The 24,195-nt window shown below is 32.8% G+C and overlaps 1 protein-coding gene and 1 long non-coding RNA gene across 2 annotated transcripts in view; one reads left to right on the top strand and one right to left on the bottom strand.

Moving 5' to 3' along the window:
- The window catches only part of LOC100368448 (trafficking kinesin-binding protein 1-like), a 79,492-nt gene extending 77,233 nt beyond the window's left edge, over nt 1-2,259 (bottom strand). The window contains exons 1-2 of the mRNA XM_085495640.1: nt 2,139-2,259; nt 1,537-1,746 (exon numbers count right to left, since the gene is read on the bottom strand). The gene's annotated coding sequence lies outside the window, so the exon portion shown is untranslated. The remainder of the gene's footprint in view (nt 1-1,536; nt 1,747-2,138) is intronic.
- The window catches only part of LOC146729103 (uncharacterized), a 47,366-nt gene extending 43,563 nt beyond the window's left edge, over nt 1-3,803 (top strand). Inside the window, exon 3 of the long non-coding RNA XR_014928203.1 lies at nt 3,621-3,803. This is a non-coding gene — a long non-coding RNA (uncharacterized LOC146729103). The remainder of the gene's footprint in view (nt 1-3,620) is intronic.
- The last annotated feature ends 20,392 nt before the right edge of the window (nt 3,804-24,195 follow it).

The following is a 24,195-nucleotide window of genomic DNA, read 5'->3' as shown; positions in this document are numbered from 1 at the left end:
ATATGATAAAGCCATGTGATATTTTTGATATATAACAAATCTAACATCAAACATTTCATCTACGATACATAACGCGAGATTGTGACTACAGTGACTCCAAACTAAGTCGTGCCTCAGTAAGTCGCGGTTTAGGCTAAGTAGAAGGTAGTTAGATGGCCCTCAAAAATTCTATTGTGTTTTGCCGACAGTTTTGAAGTAGAAGAACTAATGTTTCGTCACAACTTAACATCTACTGGCCGTCGATTACTGAGATACACATGTACAAAGGATGAAAGCACCGGTCTGACTCAAAGTAGTTCTTGGCCGTTCCCCTTTGATAAAGATCTATAAAACTTGCTGCAATGAGTTGAATCAATGTGGAAATGGACGCTGTGATGTCGTCCAATAAAGAAACGCACTATAAATAAACCCATATGTGTACATGTGCTTTTTATCGTCGTCGCGCCATGTTCTGTTCAATATGGGACTCATAGAGATGTATAAAATACATTGTTTCTTTACATGAAATTCGAACACGCGCTGCGCGATGACCATCGCGCTTTAAAATGCAACCAATGAGTTATTGTAACCATAAATATATTGATGACTTAAAATTTAATTCTTTATATTCGGGTAAAAAACTGGTAATAAAAATGTCTAATGAATGGTATTCATATAAGAGACAGACTAAGAATCATTACACACAATTTATGTTTACAGTATTGTTGATAAAAACATGTATACATTGACTACTCATTGGATATTATCTATATATGAATTGTGGTAACGATAGAAGCCTACCAATACTCATAAATGCAAATGCCAAAAATTCATTTATTTTGCAATAAATTGCACTCCCAGGCAATCTAAGACCTACCATAAAAAAGTTGGGGGTCACCAGCCTAATTTTTGAGAGAATAATGATAGTATTTTAGTGGATAGTTGCCATTTTGTTATTATTAAAACACTTTTACCATAGGTTCCTATGGCAGAGATATTATGCCATATCTCAAATTGTGGACTGGTGACATTGGGTCATACATTGTACTGTAAAGAATTTTTGACAAATATTAAGATAAGTTTCTTAAAATACATCACTGTAACACACAAAAGAATGCTATTTAATGGTGCCATGGGACAACAGCTCCATGAGTTTACACAATAAACCAATGAACATTGTCATGTGATTTATGACAAACTTTCTCAAAAATTACGAGTAGGCTTCTACTTTCAAATGTAACCACAAAACACCACATATGTAACATTATTATACATCTGTCACCATAACGCCATAAGTTACAGCATGCCATAATTTTGCGGTATTGCACTGGGTATTTTCATCCTACCATATTAGGAAACGTGAATTCCAAATATGGATTGATTACGCACGTAAGTGTCCCTTAATAATAAAAACAAACATAGCAGCCCCAGGGTTTGACCAGACCCCCATACAAAAAAGTTTGCTCAATCTGTTATAAACTTTTTATATTTCGGCATTCCCATGATGCATCTTTGGGTAACCATAGTAACACATAAGACAATAGATTGTTTACTCACTAAAATAGTTTAAAGTAGCTTCAGCAAGATCAGGTGAGAGTGCAACGTTCAAATCATCCGGCTCCGAGTTACGGTGTGAAGAATATAACCAGTCTTCATGATCATACGTCAGATTACTAATTGTATCAGCTCGTAACCGATATCGGGGAATTTTTTCTTCCAAAAGGCTAATTATCTCGACTTCTGGAATGGTCGAACTGATACAAACATCTGAAATAAATCATGAATAATAAAGAAATTGTTCTTTATAGACAGGGTGGTATTCATATAGAGATTGATTACTTGATGAATAAAAATACGAGAAACAACTCTTGGTTTAAGAAATAATTTGAGTACATTTTTGAAGATACATGTACTAGAGACTGGTGTGAAACAATAAATACGTAATGTGTCTTCTTGATCCTTATACATAGGTTTATATTGACTAACTGATATACTGTAAAAGACTTTTTGTAGGAAGTTTATTTTTACTATTTTTTGATGAGTTGAATGTAAAATAGAAAAAAAGGTATATTTGCTAGATTTAATTTTCACTGAATCATCCCTTCATACACTATTTTCAGAACTCACAATGAGAACTCTGAATCATTTCTCTTACTCACCTGTTAAAGTGCTAACTTCTCTGGCATTTACGCCATCTCCAGGTGTTAATAAATCATTGGTAAAGACGTCATTGTGTTCTGATTGGATTGTAATATTTGGTAGCTTGTTTGAAGCCAGTTTGAATCACAACCTGCCCACCATACCCTGTATCCAGTATGGATGGTTCTCAGTTATAGCATCAAATGAAAAAAACGGAAATCTGAAAAAAAATAAGATGGCATCGATACATAATCAGGAGTGTATATATATATATATATATATATATGTACAATATACATTTACTCTACTATCAACACAATAAACCCATTCTCTTTCATTTTTATAAATATTTAAAAATTTCACAGTTCAAACTGAAATGAGAGGTTTCTATTGGCTAATGAAATAACTTTACAATGTACAGTATTCAAATGAGGTTTATACACTGCATTTGATTGGCTGGTTAGATTCAACTGCCATACATGTAAGTATTTACAAGAATGAAGGGAATGGGTTTGTTGTGTCGATAGTATCAGACCTAATGAAGAACGAGCTAGGTTTTATTGTGTCTAAATAACTAATTGTGCTTTTATAAAAACTAGTGAGTATTCAAATTCAATTATGAAGTGAACTTTTTTTCTTTCAAACCAGAGAATTTTATGTAGGCAGAACAATCTGCTGTAAAAAAAACAGTCAATATTTCACCTACAATAAGCAATACAGACAACAGTAATTCAGCAAAAGAGCATTAGTTTTCTTTACACATTCTGTTTTTACGCAGCAACTTAAAACTTTCCATCAACCATGTGGTACAGTTAAATTAACCAAACATTTTTACCACTAAAACTTTCACAAAATAAATCTGCATAATTTCTTTTAAAAGTTTTCAAACATTACTATAGGCAAGAAAACATCACATTCTCAATTTATTATGTAAATAAGTATTGAAATTCCATATCAATTTAAAAACAAATGGTGTTTCTATCCAAATTACATCATTTTTCCATATGATGTTTGAGGGCAGTATTGAGTGTTTAAACAAAAGCATCCAGTATATTGAACTCTAGGCGGCAGTATTCATCTCAAAACATGACTACTGTAAAATCTGTATTAGAAACCGCGGCTTCTATTAAAATGGTACAATGCAATAGAGGGGATGAGGCTTCTATTAGAGCATCTACACATATGAGAAATGACGAATTTTTGGTTCTCAATTATTCAAAAAGAATGGGTGTGACTTCTATTAGGGATGCGGCTTCTAATACAGATTTTACGGTACTCATCAAAATGTTGACATTTATTTTCTTCTATGAATAAATGTTTAATGGTTTTATGCACATTTGCATAAAGGTAAATATAGTACTTGTGATGTTTATCTAAATCAATATAGACAGCATTTTAATTAAAATATTCGCAAAAGGCATTGCTTCATTTTGGTTTAGAAGGAAGGGAGTGTCAAAGATGATTTCTAATACTGTGTTCCCCGTGTTGTTTACATACACTAGTTCCGCATCTGCAAACTTATGTTTATAGAGGAAGGAAAGGATGGGATTGGAAGCAAGACGAGGTGGGTGCTTTAATCATACATGTATACTCCAGCTAAGTGAGTAGTTGTAGACAAAAAAAAATTTGCAAGCAACGTAAATCAATTCAATTTAATATTTTGAAATTTCAGTGATTCGTGTCAACAAACTGATGTACTAGGGCTCTCATTCCATCCTAACATTTTCCAGATGAGTATAGGTACTACATGTACATGTAACTACATTGCTTTCAGAAAACACAGCACTATTAAATAAAAACAAAAATACTCAAACATAACAATCAAAATAAAGATGTACAAACAATACACAGGAAAGCATAATTAGTGAAAAAATAAAAAAAAAAGACCAGAGCTCTAATTCAACTTAAAAATAACCACTTGAAAAATTTTACAAGGACACAAAAGTGGCAATTAAGTCAACGTAATTAAAATCTAATGTAGATATAAACTCCAGTATATGTTTATTGATATTTTGGTTTATTTATGAATATTTTTTTTACTTACTGTTATATGGTTGGTTGTTAGCCAATATCGTTTTTTTTTCAGTGTGTTTTTGTCTGAACTGCGATGTGTGAAGTCATATTTCATAATGTCAGCTGTTAGACTGTATTGTTGTCGCGCGCAGTTATCTAACATGAACAAATTTTACTTTCTGTATGATGTTCTCTAAGCTAGTTTGTAATTTCAGACATTGTTTTGATAACCACGAGTTGAGTCCTGAGAGACTAGATCGGTTTCTGTAGCAACCGTGACGCTATATCCAAACGTTCGCTACATTGTTTCCCATTGCGTTCTCGTGGTACTTGTCTGTTTACCGCCCAAAATTCCCACCAAAGTTCTCCCTCGTGTTAGTCGCGTGTCACTCCTAATATGGAATGACAGCGCTATGTTTCGTTTGTATGCGCCAATCATTAGCGTTGTTTTATTTTCGGAACGTTTTTGGCATGATATATTCTAGAGTACAAACACGTGTTTGGCACTTCTCCGATTAGCTGTCACCGAGACAAATGCCGCTCTAACGTTGACAATTACATTAACCAGGCAAAGCGCTGTCGTGAGAAGTCCGATTCAGGCCGTCGCTGTAATTCCTTCTATGGTAGCTTCGCAACTTGATGCTCGTTATGCACACCCTCCTTTCTATGCTCTCTACGATGCCAACTCCTCATGGAGCTATTATTTAGCGATCTATATTTTATACCAAGAAGTATTTGCTGTACAACGTATTGATGTTCATGTTGAGTACAAATAAACCAATTTGAATTATATCTCACGTCTGTTCAACTCAAGAAAACACAACGCAATCGATGTCCGTTTCAATAACAATTCCGCATGATTAGTCAGTTCGTTTTATGTGACGAAAAGAACACCCCAACGCCTAGTTTTGCGATATAAACTTATCCACCACAATTGTATTGTATGAAGTTTTGTTTATTGACAAGTACCTGTGACCTGTGGATCTGGGCAATTCTTGATTAGACACTTCAAAACTTTTTCTGAGAATATTGAAGGTTAAAAATCTGACAAATCTGAGTGTTTTGTTTACATCCATAGTGTAGAAGTTTGAGCTGGCCAACACATATTTTTCTGACCAGAATTCTATTACATACACGTACATGTGGTTTTAACAATTTAAAATCTTTAGATCTTTTTACCCTTTTTTTTTGAGAAATTCACCTAAATGCTAACATTGACGTCTATGGAAATCTAATTAGTGGTACATGTATGAGCTCTGATGGTGGAGATCACCAATAATCGAAGTCCAATTTTAGAAGGACGATAATTTAACCGACGTCATAACAGATTTGTTAGTGTCCCATGAGTAAATAGACACCATGTGACCTGGTGACCTGTGTGATGTCAGATCTCTCATTTATAAATCGGTTAATGTTTCCATGTTTCCGTCTTATTTGTTTTGAAAATAATTGCTCATAAACCTTCATCCATCCTCTTTAACAAGTATTATATGTCATTCAACTCACTACAGTAAATTTCACAAATACATGAATGTTTTCATACATGTATAATGTTTCATAACTTTCAAAACGCATACATGTACCTACCACCGTACCTGCATAATATATTTTGCATAGAACACACAAAGACTTGCGGGTTATGGGTATTACTAGTACAAAATGGCTTGCACAATATCAGCTATGGAAGCTTCTTCTTTGGATTTGAATGAAGTATGAGAATTTCGAGGTGAATGTTTTATACATATTTTATAAATACATGTATCTATTAAAAAAAATATTCATGCCTTTGTGAAATTCGTTGTAAACTCAAGTCTTGTTTCTGTACAAAAGAGTAACTAAAGTACCATACATAAATTTAGAAATACCTTAGTTGTCAGAGAATCTGTTGACATACTACCGAGGTAGTAGTCTTTAACAAGGTATTTCTAGATAGTAGAGGGGGGGGGGGGGTTGAGTGATAGAGATGGGGAATTTCGGTTTCACTTTAACATGTAACAACATATATTAATAAAGTTTGTATGTTGCACGTTTTGTTTGCACTATGAAGCATGAATACTGAACAAAACACTAGTCTTGAATATGGAGCTACAACTATCCCAAAGTAATGTTTTCTGAGAGTTTTTGACCATTGTTCTCGGTGGGTGTGGTTGCCAGGCGGCTAAGATACATGTACAGTGTGTACCTGAGAAAACACGTATCTGTCATATTGTACTTTAAGTATAAAGATTAATTAAGGGTGCCGATACTTAAAAACAGCTGTGGAACACGATGTATAGGTACTGTATTTATCTGAAACATTGTCCATTGCAAATAATCGCCGATGGGCTATGGTTTCAGCACCTGGCCAATGTGTTGGTGCTGCAAAAACAAATAGATACCATAAAAACTGTTGTGGTCATATAAATATTTGTTATTTTAGAAGAGAAAATAATAGCATACAGTAGTGCATGATAAGCTTAGCGAGAATTCCACAAATGCAATGCCAGTTTCATTTTGATGAAGCTTTGTAGAATTATGTAAAAAAAAAAATCTGCCAAAAAATAAAACTGTGACATCCGAGTCACACCAAAGATGGACATTAAAAAAACAAGGGACTCTTGTTTTCTCCAAAAATATATATAGAACACAAGTCTGTTGCTAGAATAATTTAGACATAATCATAAAAAGACTTTTTAATTTCTGTAGTTACATTTATGTTGTGAGTATAAAAAAATGAATTGACGTTGAAAACATTACTGGTATAATTCATTGGAATCATATGATACATACATCAAAGATGGCATGTTTTGGAACAATTTTTGTTTAAATTCACTGGATAGTACATGTAATAATAATTTCTGTGTTATATGTTTCACAAAAATGTTTGAATTAAATTAAATTTAATCCTTTTTTGAACACTGCAAATTAATATTATATATGTAGGTCACGTGTAATATTTTTTTAAATGAATTGGGTATGCAAATTAATTAGGGTACCAGGTTTAGATCAAAGGATGAGAAAGTCAGTCTTTGTTAATACCCATGAATAGAAACAGTTGATTGTACAGACACTGTTGAGAAAAAAGTGATCTCCCAAAACACTACCCCTTTATTAAAAACATAGTTTGGGGAAATGTTTCAGATAAATACAGTATTTGTATAAGACATTTTATCTTGAATGATTTAAACTTTTCACCACCAGTTCCCTTTTTTCATCACAAATTCAGTCCCATTTTAATATAATCTGTACAATTTGTTGATGAAACTCCTCAAATACCCATAGGGACATTTCTTTTATCAGGGAGTAAAATTAATTAAGGTAGAATCTTACTCATAAATCTTGAGAAAGTTGGTCATAAATCGCATGACAATGTTTATTGGTTTATTATGTAAAATAATTGAACTATAGTCTCACGACATCAAGGAATAACATTCCTCTGTCTGATGTATTAGGAGAAACTGATCCTAATATTTTTCAAAATCGCTATTTTTAGAACAATTACGTAGAACACAATGTTGAAGAAAAAATGTATTTTTTGACACTTTTTAAAACCCAGATTTCTTTAAATAATTAAGGAAAACGAAAAGTACCTCATCAGTCACAATATACAATTTTTTCAGCATATGTCACCAGCCTACAATTTGAGATACGGCATAATATTTTTGCTATGGTAAAAACATTATAAAAAATGGCTACTATCCACTAAAATACAACCATAATTTTCCCAAACTTTTTTGAAGTTGGTATGCTTATATTGTCATGGAGTACAATTTATTGTAAAACCAATAAATTCTGGATATCTGCTTTAATGAGTTCGCTTCTACATGTACTTTAAAGCATGTCCAACAGTCCCAGAGTGCAGCCTGATGATAGCCAGTTAAATGTACAAACTGTCTGTCCCAGTGGACAGGTGAATAAATATATCGTATTCGGTCTATTAGAAGCACATACATGTATTGCATTTGTGTATACTGTATCATTAATTACTTATTTAGCCTATAGAGACAAAAAATGCTATCAGAGTTTATAAAAATTCTGAAATGATGATGAATTAAGAATAAAAATTCTATTTGAAATAAATACCTTTTAGCTTATCTTGCTACTACATCATCAATTAGAACAGGTACATGTACTTTATTGACTGGAATAGGTACAGTACGGTACAGTACAGTACACATGCACATCATTGAACAGAACAGGTACACATGTACATCGATTGCGACATCATCGTCAGTTGGAAGCGACATTTTTATTCTCAAACCAGTCCAATATTTGATTTTGAATTTCAATCCTTAAATTTACATGAACTAGTAATCCTGATAAACCAGATCTAATTTTTGAAACTTGGTGCCCTCGAGATTCAAAAGTTCAAGCCCTAGACTTCTGAAATAAAGGTCTATACAAGTACTCATTCAGGCCATGGATTCCATGTTTAGGAAATTATAGAATTGTGGACAGAATGGTTGTCTTTTCTTTTATGAGTGCCAAATTAAGTGCATTTGTTCAAGACGCTATAGAGCAAGCACACATTTGTAGCACACACTGTAAATCCCTTTGTCAAGGACAATGAAAACAGATAAGAGGATAAAAAAACATTGAATTCTGATAACTGTACCATATTGCAATGTGTATGACTGTTGTACAGCAATTCAGATGTAAGTTAAAACAGTACTGTAGACATTTCTGAATTTACAACTACTGTAAAATCTGTATTAGTAGCCGCGGCTTCTATTAAAATGGTACAATGCAACAGATGGGATGCGGCTTCTATTAGAGCATCTACACATATGAGAAATGATGAATTTTTGATTCTCAATTATTCAAAAAGAATGAATGCGACTTTTATTAGAGATGCGACTTCCAATACAGATTTTACGGTAATAATAATTCTTAAAATTATAACAAGCACGACTGGCAAAAACAAAACCCAATTTAATTTAATTTAAAAACGGTTCAAATGATAATCAATTTGTTTGTGTCTGGAATGCAAAATACCATTATGTAATTACAGTCCCACCATTGAATCTACAACTTGTATTTTATAAATCCACCTTAACCTGAACTTTTAACACTAAATCAACACTGTCAGCTTCCACAAAATAAAACTCATAAAACTTTCAATATTTTGTGCCTAAGTATTTACACTTTTTTGGAACGAGCTGAAAACAAGTGTGAACATGGCTAAAGTCCTATATCCACAATTTAAATCAGTACAAGATATATTAGAATTGATTAAACTGTGTCTTTAGAATAAGAAAGTTGTAGCCATGCATACAAATCACAGGTGAGTTATGTTGGCTGTGTGTATAAAGTACAACTACAAGGACATTAATTATGTACAGTGACTGCACACATACTGTTCAAATGTTTTATAAATGAGTGAGTGTAGTCAGTATGTTTTCTATGACCCACACATACATGTACATGTTTTATTTAGTTCAGCCAAGAAGGCCAGTAATTTGAATAATTTCCATGGTAACATCACATACTGTGCAAACTAGCACTAGCAGAACTACCGGTACTTCCATGTGACACAAACACACCCACCATGTAATAACTAGAAATTAAATCATTGGAATAATTATTGCTAGAACTGGCAGGGTCATGTACTGTGTGTATAAGTGTTGTGGCTTCTGTTACACATATATCTGCAAGGTTTAGATTACAGTTAGGGACTGGAAGAACTTAACACATTCCAAAAGAATGCAGGGTTAAAGGTCGTGATTTGTTCATACACATGTACTAACAGTGTGTGTTAATAAATTTATTTATTTATTTATTTATTTATTTATTTATTTATTTATTTATTTATTTATTTATTTATTTATTTATTTATTTATTTATTTATTTATTTATTTATCTATCTATTTATTCATTCATTCATTCATTGTGGTAACATGATAAAAAATATTTACTACTAACACATGCAAGTACTAGAAGGAAAAACTGAATGATTTTAGCAAGAGTACTTTCCCAGTAAATGGACATTATTGAGAACAAAGAAACTCGTAAACAGGTACTGTTTGGAACTAAGAAAGAGTACTTTCCTAGTAAATGGACATTATTGAGAACAAAAAAACTAGTAAACATGTACTATTTGGAACAAAGAAACTAGTAAACATGTACTATTTGGAACAAAGAAACTAGTAAACATGTACTGTTTGGAACAAAGAAACTAGTAAACATGTACTGTTTGGAACTAAGAAACTAGTAAACATGTACTGTTTGGAACTAAGAAACTAGTAAACATGTACTGTTTGGAACAAAGAAAGAGTACTTTGCCAGTAAATGGGCATTATAGAGAACAAAGAAACTAGTAAACATGTACTGTTTGGAACTAAGAAACTAGTAAACATGTACTGTTTGGAACAAAGAAACTAGTAAACATGTACTGTTTGGAACAAAGAAACTAGTAAACATGTACTGTTTGGAACAAAGAAACTAGTAAACATGTACTGTTTGGAACTAAGAAACTAGTAAACATGTACTGTTTGGAACAAAGAAACTAGTAAACATGTACTGTTTGGAACTAAGAAACTAGTAAACATGTACTGTTTGGAACAAAGAAACTAGTAAACATGTACTGTTTGGAACAAAGAAACTAGTAAACATGTACTGTTTGGAACAAAGAAACTAGTAAACATGTACTGTTTGGAACAAAGAAACTAGTAAACAGGTACTGTTTGGAACAAAGAAACTAGTAAACATGTACTGTTTGGAACAAAGAAACTAGTAAACATGTACTGTTTGGAACAAAGAAACTAGTAAACATGTACTGTTTGGAACAAAGAAACTAGTAAACATGTACTGTTTGGAACTAAGAAACTAGTAAACATGTACTGTTTGGAACTAAGAAACTAGTAAACATGTACTGTTTGGAACTAAGAAACTAGTAAACATGTACTGTTTGGAACAAAGAAACTAGTAAACATGTACTGTTTGGAACAAAGAAACTAGTAAACATGTACTGTTTGGAACAAAGAAACTAGTAAACATGTACTGTTTGGAACAAAGAAACTAGTAAACAGGTACTATTTGGAACAAAGAAACTAGTAAACATGTACTGTTTGGAACAAAGAAACTAGTAAACATGTACTGTTTGGAACTAAGAAACTAGTAAACAGGTACTATTTGGAACAAAGAAACTAGTAAACAGGTACTGTTTGGAACTAAGAAACTAGTAAACAGGTACTGTTTGGAACAAAGAAACTAGTAAACATGTACTGTTTGGAACAAAGAAACTAGTAAACATGTACTGTTTGGAACAAAGAAACTAGTAAACATGTACTGTTTGGAACAAAGAAACTAGTAAACATGTACTGTTTGGAACAAAGAAACTAGTAAACATGTACTGTTTGGAACAAAGAAACTAGTAAACAGGTACTGTTTGGAACAAAGAAACTAGTAAACATGTACTGTTTGGAACAAAGAAACTAGTAAACATGTACTGTTTGGAACAAAGAAACTAGTAAACATGTACTGTTTGGAACAAAGAAACTAGTAAACATGTACTGTTTGGAACAAAGAAACTAGTAAACATGTACTGTTTGGAACAAAGAAACTAGTAAACATGTACTGTTTGGAACAAAGAAACTAGTAAACATGTACTGTTTGGAACAAAGAAACTAGTAAATATGTACTGTTTGGAACTAAGAAACTAGTAAACATGTACTGTTTGGAACTAAGAAACTAGTAAACATGTACTGTTTGGAACTAAGAAACTAGTAAACATGTACTGTTTGGAACAAAGAAACTAGTAAACATGTACTGTTTGGAACAAAGAAACTAGTAAACATGTACTGTTTGGAACAAAGAAACTAGTAAACATGTACTGTTTGGAACTAAGAAACTAGTAAACATGTACTGTTTGGAACAAAGAAACTAGTAAACATGTACTGTTTGGAACAAAGAAACTAGTAAACATGTACTGTTTGGAACAAAGAAACTAGTAAACATGTACTGTTTGGAACTAAGAAACTAGTAAACATGTACTGTTTGGAACAAAGAAACTAGTAAACATGTACTGTTTGGAACAAAGAAACTAGTAAACATGTACTGTTTGGAACAAAGAAACTAGTAAACATGTACTGTTTGGAACAAAGAAACTAGTAAACAGGTACTGTTTGGAACAAAGAAACTAGTAAACAGGTACTGTTTGGAACAAAGAAACTAGTAAACATGTACTGTTTGGAACAAAGAAACTAGTAAACAGGTACTGTTTGGAACAAAGAAACTAGTAAACATGTACTGTTTGGAACAAAGAAACTAGTAAACATGTACTGTTTGGAACTAAGAAACTAGTAAACATGTACTGTTTGGAACAAAGAAACTAGTAAACATGTACTGTTTGGAACAAAGAAACTAGTAAACATGTACTGTTTGGAACAAAGAAACTAATAAACATGTACTGTTTGGAACAAAGAAACTAGTAAACAGGTACTGTTTGGAACTAAGAAACTAGTAAACATGTACTGTTTGGAACTAAGAAACTAGTAAACATGTACTGTTTGGAACTAAGAAAGAGTACTTTGCCAGTAAATGGGCATTATAGAGAACAAAGAAACTAGTAAACATGTACTGTTTGGAACTAAGAAACTAGTAAACATGTACTGTTTGGAACAAAGAAACTAGTAAACAGGTACTGTTTGGAACAAAGAAACTAGTAAACATGTACTGTTTGGAACAAAGAAACTAGTAAACATGTACTGTTTGGAACAAAGAAACTAGTAAACATGTACTGTTTGGAACAAAGAAACTAGTAAACATGTACTGTTTGGAACAAAGAAACTAGTAAACATGTACTGTTTGGAACAAAGAAACTAGTAAACATGTACTGTTTGGAACAAAGAAACTAGTAAATATGTACTGTTTGGAACTAAGAAACTAGTAAACATGTACTGTTTGGAACTAAGAAACTAGTAAACATGTACTGTTTGGAACTAAGAAACTAGTAAACATGTACTGTTTGGAACAAAGAAACTAGTAAACATGTACTGTTTGGAACAAAGAAACTAGTAAACATGTACTGTTTGGAACAAAGAAACTAGTAAACATGTACTGTTTGGAACTAAGAAACTAGTAAACATGTACTGTTTGGAACAAAGAAACTAGTAAACATGTACTGTTTGGAACAAAGAAACTAGTAAACATGTACTGTTTGGAACAAAGAAACTAGTAAACATGTACTGTTTGGAACAAAGAAACTAGTAAACATGTACTGTTTGGAACTAAGAAACTAGTAAACATGTACTGTTTGGAACAAAGAAACTAGTAAACATGTACTGTTTGGAACAAAGAAACTAGTAAACATGTACTGTTTGGAACAAAGAAACTAGTAAACATGTACTGTTTGGAACAAAGAAACTAGTAAACATGTACTGTTTGGAACTAAGAAACTAGTAAACATGTACTATTGAGAACAAAGAAACTAGTAAACATGTACTGTTTGGAACAAAGAAACTAGTAAACATGTACTGTTTGGAACAAAGAAACTAGTAAACATGTACTGTTTGGAACTAAGAAACTAGTAAACATGTACTGTTTGGAACAAAGAAACTAGTAAACATGTACTGTTTGGAACAAAGAAACTAGTAAACATGTACTGTTTGGAACAAAGAAACTAGTAAACATGTACTGTTTGGAACAAAGAAACTAGTAAACAGGTACTGTTTGGAACTAAGAAACTAGTAAACATGTACTGTTTGGAACAAAGAAACTAGTAAACATGTACTGTTTGGAACAAAGAAACTAGTAAACATGTACTGTTTGGAACAAAGAAACTAGTAAACATGTACTGTTTGGAACTAAGAAACTAGTAAACATGTACTGTTTGGAACAAAGAAACTAGTAAACATGTACTGTTTGGAACAAAGAAACTAGTAAACAGGTACTGTTTGGAACTAAGAAACTAGTAAACATGTACTGTTTGGAACAAAGAAACTAGTAAACATGTACTGTTTGGAACAAAGAAACTAGTAAACATGTACTGTTTGGAACAAAGAAACTAGTAAACAGGTACTGTTTGGAACTAAGAAACTAGTAAACATGTACTGTTTGGAACAAAGAAACTAGTAAACATGTACTGTTTGGAACAAAGAAACTAGTAAACATGTACTGTTTGGAACAAAGAAACTAGTAAACATGTACTGTTTGGAACAAAGAAACTAGTAAACATGTACTGTTTGGAACAAAGAAACTAGTAAACAGGTACTATTTGGAACAAAGAAACTAGTAAACATGTACTGTTTGGAACAAAGAAACTAGTAAACATGTACTGTTTGGAACAAAGAAACTAGTAAACAGGTACTGTTTGGAACTAAGAAACTAGTAAACATGTACTGTTTGGAACAAAGAAACTAGTAAACATGTACTGTTTGGAACAAAGAAACTAGTAAACATGTACTGTTTGGAACAAAGAAACTAGTAAACAGGTACTGTTTGGAACTAAGAAACTAGTAAACATGTACTGTTTGGAACAAAGAAACTAGTAAACATGTACTGTTTGGAACAAAGAAACTAGTAAACATGTACTGTTTGGAACAAAGAAACTAGTAAACATGTACTGTTTGGAACAAAGAAACTAGTAAACATGTACTGTTTGGAACTAAGAAAATAATAAATGGGTATTGTTTGGAACTAAGAAAGCATACTTTCATTGTCAATGGTGAAAAAAACTGCCCACTATCAAAAATTAGAGGACAATTAAGAAAAGCCAGAAAGTATAATTACTAATTGCCTGGAATATTACGTTACACTGATTTTCCTGACTCACAAAATTTTACAAAACTTGACTCTGACTAATTGCATGAAAGCACTTTTAAGAAAGAAAACAAAAAATTAGTCAAAACCTGTCCGTGCTACACATACAAGTGTGCAGCATGAACATTTTTAGATCACTTGGTAACAAGGTCACAACCGATACCTACAATGATATACACAACATACATCTCTTGGCACACCATAATTAACACTTGCACAAAGCAAGATTTAGATGAATGTCTGATAATTTGTCATTAATTTAAATTAAATTTACATGAATTGTGATTCCCTAAGTGAGTGGAAATTATCAATGGGTATTTACCTGTCCACAAGAAATGGAGTTTTGTAATCCTATCTTTTTAAAATCACACAAAACCACAAGATTATTTGCTTTAACAATACCAATCTACCATAATTATTAAATTTTAATAATTGATGTGTTGAATACTAATTAGGGGAAACATATAAATATTACACAGTACTTGTACTAAGTACTCATCACTATGGTGATGACATCGACCAATGCAAAGAGGACAACGAATTATATCGTGAACCAAAATTATAACATCACTAATGTTTGCACCAAAAAGAAGCCCTAAATATCAAGTTGGGTCAGCTTGTTGACGACTGCAGAGGTCTTCAAGAAAAAGATTTGAACGTGGCTATCGTAAATTTCAGCAAAAACATACCCACACATGAATTTAGTTGAGAGAACTTCCGATGCAAGGAAGGCATAATTTGCATAAAATTGTTTTAGGGCATATATGTAACTATAGAAAACACTTTGAAACACAAAGCTGAATGATACGTTAAGAAGTCCTGCATAATGGTTGGCTACATTTCATTGTTTTTACTTCAGGATATATAATAACTGAGAAGAAATACTTGAGTAGAACATTCTGACAGGACAACCAACCAAAAAGGTATACAAGTAGAAGTACTGATAGTATCCACTTGATGCAAAGTGACTGTAAACATAAACAACACATGTAATGTGAAATAAATGCCCAATGTACACAATTTAGTGGAATCATAAAAATGTGACGTGTGTAAACCATAAATCAAGAGTACTGGACTTGACCGTGTGGATGTTAAAATGGAAATCTATCCGTGATAAATGAGTAAAAATTTAATAATTTAGCACATTTCATGGTCAATAAATTTAGATCTAAATTAGCAACATTATCATATATGCTCTTTTAGAATCACGAATACATTAACCAAAAATGCATAATTATATGCTGATCACTAGATGGATTATTTTGAGCATAGACAAATCAACAAATAAGACAAAATCTGATTCCATTTATCTACTTGTATACTGAAATTATAATGTTAGCATGTCAGTATTCATTTTCCAATGGTTAAAATTAAGTCCTGTCCACCAGATAACATCCTAAATATAGTATATAATGCATCTTATTCCATCATTAGTTGAAGTTCAAGTTGGCACATCAGGTTAACACCCAGCTGATCATAAAGAAAATATTTTTCCTAAAAAATAAAATATTTCTAAAAATAATTTTTTTTTTAAATATTTCCTAACACTCATAGAATTGTGATCACATTTAAATGATTGAAGTACTAAATTGATGTCTATTCAAACCAAGTGGCTAAAAAACTGTCACATTTAAACTTTAACATTCCTGCAAAAAAAAAAAAGTTTTGTTACACCTCTTCCCAACTATGAAGTTTTGGCTTGGCGAGATATTTACAAAGAAAGTTAAAATCATTCTATGCTTTTCAAACATGGAGGGACACACTTTTACCTACAGGTGGTAAGATTAATCAAACTTACTGAGGCTTTCTCAGATTCATTTTGTAGCAGAATAATATTTTTCCACAAGCTCACCTGCCAAAAAAAACTTTTCAATTATAATAAATTGAGACATGAAATTCACCCAAAACATGACGCCATGTCAACAAACAACAATTAATGAGTGAATAACTATCCCTTAAAATAATTAAGGCAAGTACGACTTCCCTGAAATATGACGCCATGTACCTAGAATTACCGGTACCGGTACTAAAGATAACAGCACTCAGGCTAGCAATCTGGATGAGTCTGTATTTAAGGCTATCTCTATACAATTGTTGACCTGTCCTAATTCCTCGTTTGCTGGCAGTACCATGTAGTAATTGCTTTTATTACAGGCTTTTAGTCAACATGCTCTTTTGTGTTGCTATCAATATATAATTCATTACCCCCTCCCTAATGTCAACAGTCAATTAACCTTACCACACCCATGCATTAATCTTTTCAATCCATGGTTTGTTCCATTCACTAAGCACTGTATAAGACAGCTTACTATGCTGCAGGGGTGAGCAGGATATGGATGGGTAACACTGAAAACTATATCCAAAAGACCAATCTGCAAGCATCACTAATACACACATACAAAGTTTTACAAATAATCTTTAAGGCATGTGAGGTCGTACATCATGTGAGGGTGCGCTAGCTTTAAGTTCATACAATGTATGAGGAGTTATAGCTCACTGGTAGTTTTATATTCTTGTTTTCTGAAATTTCAACATTTTGACTAAATAGGGAATCAAAGTTATACATTTTGATAAAAGCATAGGAACAAAATTTTATATTATCACCAATTTTTCTTATAATTCTACATTTTTGGAAACTTTTCTTTTTTTTCATGATATCAGTGAAGAGAATACCTTTTGTATTACCGGTAGTTTCCAAGACAGTTATTCAAAATGCTGAAGACATGGTACTTTAATCAGACCCTTCGTAAAAACCTTTTCATAAGAGTACCGCTGGATTACCTATAAGCACTATATACTTGTATTAAACAAATTCAGGTTTTTATTCTGCCAATTATCACCAGTCTTTCAATGTTTCAGCCAATGATTCTAGAAATCAAGAAATGTTAAAAAGAATTCCTGTGTGCTGACGCTTGAAATATATATAGGAAATATTTGAGGTGATTATTAGATTAGCCTTTTGAACAAGAAACCTGTCTATCTGACGCAAAATCACAAAGTGTTCCACAGCACTGAAGATGATAAAAATGTATATATACATGTATTTATACAACAAAAGCAATAAACTTGGTGTTGCACAGGGGGGGATTGTCACGAGAGGGCGCCATCCGATCTGAATGGAACGTTTCGATGTCAGTCGTACGTAGCCCACCGTCAAAGCAACAACGTCCCGTTTACGAACAGATGAAATAATTTCAGCAATTTCTTTACAGCATAATCCTCAACAAAACTTAGAAACATTTCATAGACAAATACAGGCTCCAAAATTATGTCTTTTGCAAAACAATTCAACCGACAACCAGTTTGACGCCACAATTTCTTGCTGGAGCCCGAGTTCTACGCGTGATTTTATTGCGTTCAAAACTGTTCCATTTCAAACTGCGCATGCACACACACTGTGGTTTCTCGAAATGCATACTAATTAGGTAACTTGTCACTGATAAAAGTCACCGAAAACATTTTGAGCAATATTACTAGAGTGAAATATAAACGTGCCTCTGCATTCTCCATTAATTTCGTAACTTGCTATGATTATGGTAAAGAGAAAACCTGAGCTTATTTTCAACAGTTAGCTGGAGTCCGAACGAAAACGTGTCTCAAAAAATACCTTTACATCATTTTTCCGATAATTTTTTTCAGCTCGTAACGATAGAATCAGTCAATTTAGAACTAACATGTATGCTATCGGAAAGCATTTTGGCACAATTTTACTGAAAAGACGAGTTTTTCATTGCTCATGAATATTAATTTATGCAAATAAGACGATTATTTCAACCAATCGTGTCATGCAACTCCCCACCTGGTGCTGCATAACTGTATGAGCTGCAAATTAGGTAACCACTTGTAATACAGTCAAAATTAATTGAGCTGCTTTGCATGAAAAGCCAGGCTACAACTGGTGTAGTAATAATAGTTACAATCAAAACAATTTCACAGGACATACAAACCAAGACGTGTCTAATGCAACAAACTTAAATCATCTCATTTTATCTACATGTGCAATTGGTTTGTTTCAAACTACATGTAGCTTAAATTCAATGAATACATGCTGAGATAATGAAGTTATTAAGACAATATCACAAAGTATGCACAAAGTCAATACGGCGATCATTTTGACTGATGCAGAGGTTGGTACCTAGCCTGTAATGCACACTTTGTAGTATTCTTGTGATAACCTTATTAATATACACCTTTTTCCTACTTGAAATAATTTAATGAGAGATAACAGACAAAAATGACAACGAAAAACATTTTGCGCTATGAGAACGTTTGCTTTTCAAGACAGAATTTTATTTCTATCGTATGCTGATAGCACTTCTGTTCCCAGCATCAACAAAAGAAAGTGTTCAAATATGACGGACATTTTCGAAACAAGAAACAAATGTCAGCGCAACCGTGACACTTTCGAACACGGTGGTACTGCGTTGTACGAATGAATTCTATTGTTTTCGATGTCAGATGTATAATAATGAGAAAAGAATGGAACGAAACAGTTTTCTCATCTCACATAGACTCATAAACTTGTTAAGTTCTTCGTTTTTTTTGCTCAAGCTTCAATAGTGAGTGCTGTCCAGAAAAGTGAAGCCCTAAAAAGCCAGTATTGAAGTAACTCCCATTTACTCTCATTCACAAACAAGCCCTATACAAAAGCAGGTACCGGTAGTTCTTTTAGAGAACTGAATGACCATAAAGACCTTGTTTTTACCAACTACACCATCAGATACTATAACAGTTTCTGTTTAATTGAGGTTGACTCCCAAGAAGAAAATTAACCAATGGATAATATAAAACTGTAAGAACAATTATATGTAGGGAAAGCAATCTAACCTGCAGACATATTCTACAGAAAAGAGACAATTTTAGCTCAAAAGTAACTGCGAAAATCTGCAATAATCACAGAGATATTTTATCGTAGAACACCAGACACTAATCTGGTTACACGATATTACATTACAGTGTCGTCAACATATTGGATTCAGTTTCATTTTACCAAACGCTTCACTTACGGCACGCTATGCTATTATGTAAAAGTTTTATTTACTTCCATTGAGGCATGATAAGGTAAGCAGAGATGTTTTAAACGTAATCGATGGTGGTTCAGACAAACAAAAAAAGTTTCAAAATACTGACTTAACTTTCAAGAACAAAATTACGATTATTACTCATTTTACTTTCGTTGAACGCAGTCTAAATAACTATATTTTTAGGTGACATGTTTTCTGTTATCATTAATGATGTATTGCTGTTCTTTTCTAACATTTTTAGAAATGAAATAGAAACGTGAGAATACATGTGAAGTGTAACTGAAAAGTCCATTGCTCACTAACTTGATGCTTTCGACAACGAACGAAGACTGAAACATTCACATCCACACTTCTCTCTGCTAGAACATGGCAGTGTTGTTGAATTCGTGTGGAAATATTTACCACTACTAAGTGGTTCATTGCTTGTGTTCAACTTACTTGTGTGCCATTTGCATCCTGGTCATTTACAGTACCTACAAACCCAATGTCAGCAACACATGGTAACACCATTCGCAGGGAAGAACTCAGTCATCAGTGAGTCTGCATGTAAGCTCAACATACAATCACATGATTTTTATGATACAATGTATCTTTTCAAGTTGGTTTCATTCAATCTGTTTGATGAGAGATCAAGGTTGCGATCTGATTAAATTATACATGCGTAATCCTAGAAAGTCACAGCATATCGCTGCAAAGCAAGTATATTTCTGGAGCGCATGTAGTTAAAAAAATTGTTCAAGAAAGTTACAACGTTCAATTACAAAGAAAAAAATACTGGACTGGAGCTCCTTGTGTATGGCGTATGACGTGCCCGAAGGATGGTGAGTTACAAAATGTATACCGTAAGTAAAACAGACTTAGCTGAGCTGGCAAAAAATGGATATTAATAGCAATCACGATTAAAATAAGGGTGACTGTCCTATTGACTGAAAAGCAAAATGTGACAGTTGCTGCTCCTTATAAAATATACGGATCATAAAATCCAGAATCCATTCTGATACATTAAATGCGCTATGTCTGAATGTGGGAAGGGTTCAAAAATGCACCTGAAATCCAAATTCAGCGACGCCACACCAGTGTATTCAAAAGAACGTGAATTGGTAATCTACTATTACTATTAGCGATGTTTGCGTCTAGTTTAAACATAAAGACCTATACATGCCAGGTTAATGACAAGTTGATACCTTTATTGTGTTTTGGTGAAGCGAAAACACAACCAGTAGGTCAAATGTCAACAATCAAAAAAATCGGTCAAAGTTTGTCCGACATTGGACTGACACATTTCATCCACACGGACTAACAATGACCCTAGCTCCCACTTATGATGTCCAACTTCCCTAAAATGTTGTAGTACATGTGTATGACCTAAGTTTACATAATTTAGTTCAGGACAATAATGGACACTGCATACAAATATCATATTTGTAGGAATTAATATTAATTTACAAAATAGACCAAACAAGCTCACATACATATACATGCACTGGGTTAAATTACTGTTAAATACTTTATTTTAGCTGGAATTAATTTTCGCTGAAAAGACATTTGTATGGATTTTATTTTCACTGATTTTTGATGCGTTGAATGTAAAATTTAGGAAAAAAAGTATATTTGCTGGATTTTATTTTCACTGAATCATTCCTTCAGCAAAAAATAGCAAAAATTAATTCCAAGCGAAAATAAAGTATTGTACATTATTAGTCCCAGTGGTTATCATTTCAATAATATAATATGCATATGGACGTTGTATTCACATAGGAAGATATGTGTTACAACACTCTATGGCGTTGACCTATATACCGGTACCTGTACATGTACAAATGATATACAGGTAGAAGGTAAAGACAGTATGATCCAAGGCCTTTAAGACACACACTTACATGTATCAATGTTATAACAAGTTTAAATATGTTAATATATATTATTCAACTGTGTAATCCTACATAAAACATCCATTTTTACACATGATAAATATAATCTGCTGAATTTGATAAATACATGTATACAAATTAAAAATCTTTGAATTTTAAAACCCAGTGAAAATCATTGAATATCAAAATAATGAAATTAGAAACCAGTGAAAAACACTACCAGTCACTTTACTATTGTTATCAAGTTCATTCAGACTGTTGCGTTACCGGTATGACTAGGTACCAGTTTTTGTGGTTGGTAACTGTGAGTGTATAGCCAGTTGTTATGACTAGGTACCAGTTTTTGTGGTTGGTAACTGTGAGTGTATAGCCAGTTGTTATGACTAGGTACCAGTTTTTGTGGTTGGTAACTGTGAGTGTATAGCCAGTTGTTATGACTAGGTACCAGTTTTTGTGGTTGGTAACTGTGAGTGTATGGCCAGTTGTTATGACTAGGTACCAGTTTTTGTGGTTGGTAACTATGAGTGTATGGCCAGTTGTTATGACTAGGTACCATTTGTTCTGTTTGGTAACTGTGAGTATATAGCCAGTTGTTATGACTAGGTACCAGTTTTTGTGGTTGGTAACTGTGAGTGTATGGCCAGTTGTTATGACTAGGTACCAGTTTTTGTGGTTGGTAACTGTGAGTGTATGGCCAGTTGTTATGACTAGGTACCAGTTTTTGTGGTTGGTAACTATGAGTGTATAGCCAGTGTTTATGACTACCCCCGGTAGGTATCAATTTTGGGGGTTGGTAACTGTAAGTGTATAGCCAGTTATGACTTATAACTATTTTTTTTCTGGTTGGTCACTGTTGTAATTATAGCCATGCACAGAAATTTCAAAATAAGTAAATATCAACTGTTTGTATAAAACTTTTTAATTTTATAGTTTAATAATATCCATGATGACCTCAGGGACTGAAACCAACTATTGTACAATGTACAGAAAAAATTCCAGGTTTTACTAAATGCGTAGGTATATTACAGTACAATATAACAAACTCACAGTTTACAGTTGATGCCATCTACATATTGTTCTATTTTTATTGCTCTATTTTTATTGCGTCTCATTACAATAAAAACAGACTTACATGAGTAATTACAAACACTGTGAAAAGGAAAACACAACTATAGTACTTGTAATGGGAATCAAAACTCACATTGCAAAACTACTATCGTATTTCATCATGTAACCTTATAATTGCATGACCTTAGAACTAAAGGTCACACATCCTGGTACTTTATACCTTCAATCTTTTAAATTGGTTTAAACTTCTGACTCCTTGGATAGTTTTTTAAAACCGTATTTGATCTATTAGTAGCTCATGTGTTTCTTTCATTCGATGACAGAGGTGTCTCTATGGTCAATGATTTTTGGTTTATGTGCACATTTATTAGTGATGTGCTTTACAACAGGATGTCTATTGGAAACCATAATAATCGTAATTAGTTCCATAACACCGCCAGACTTTTTTGCCCAAATTTATCTGCACTTTTTTCTTATATTCTTCAATATTTCTGGAAATAAACCATAATTTTGGAATCAACAGACAAAATTTAAGTCAATTTTCAGTTTTTACTCAAAATATTTGTCTATTTTTGTCCCAATTTTGTAAATGAAAGTGCAGACTATGAACGGGTCTATTATTTGAATTTGTGATAATGAAAAAAAGGGAACTGGTGCTAAAAAGGTTGGGACATGTCCACCTGTCCCAGACAGCATGGACAAGTGGATGTACAAATTGCCTGTCCTTGTTTTCACTAACTGACTGAAAATCAAGTCAGTCAAAAGTTGCTCATGTCCAGAAAATTGGTTTCAGAATTTTGAAGACTTACGAAATTATGATGAGCCACATATTAAGATTTTACTCCAAATAATATGTTGTAATTTATCTTGTTAGGGACAGGTACATTATCAATTGGAATAGGCACTTTTATTCTGCAACCTGTTCAATGGTCAGGCAACTTTAATTTTTAATTTCAATTCCCAGATGTATAAAGCCAAGGCACACTGTACAAAACAGATTTTAATCGGTTATGGGTGTAGTTATGGAAATTACGAAAGTGTTTCTATGGTTAAATTACTGTAAAGGGGTTAATTATTTACTTGGTTTTAATTTTGCTTATTTCGCTGACTGGAAAATGCGCTAAATTAACCCAGTGAATATGTAAAATTTAGCATTAGAACACATTATCTAAATGATAAAACAGTGAATTTAAAACCCACTGAATATGCCTGAAATGCTAAATCAGCGAAATTTAAACCCAGTGAAAATTAGTCATTTTACAGTAGGTAACATTTCAACGATTCAGTATACAACAAAAGCATTTTTTGGTTTATATGTGCTTGCACTGAGGACATGCTTCTAATAGAACAAATACAACACATGT

The sequence above is a fragment of the Saccoglossus kowalevskii genome, chromosome 22 (assembly GCF_978046115.1).
Source record: "Saccoglossus kowalevskii chromosome 22, keSacKowa6.1, whole genome shotgun sequence".
NCBI classification, from domain to species: Eukaryota; Metazoa; Hemichordata; class Enteropneusta; family Harrimaniidae; genus Saccoglossus; species Saccoglossus kowalevskii.
Note: the sequence above shows the minus strand (reverse complement) of the source record. Positions and strands in the feature narration are given on the sequence as shown.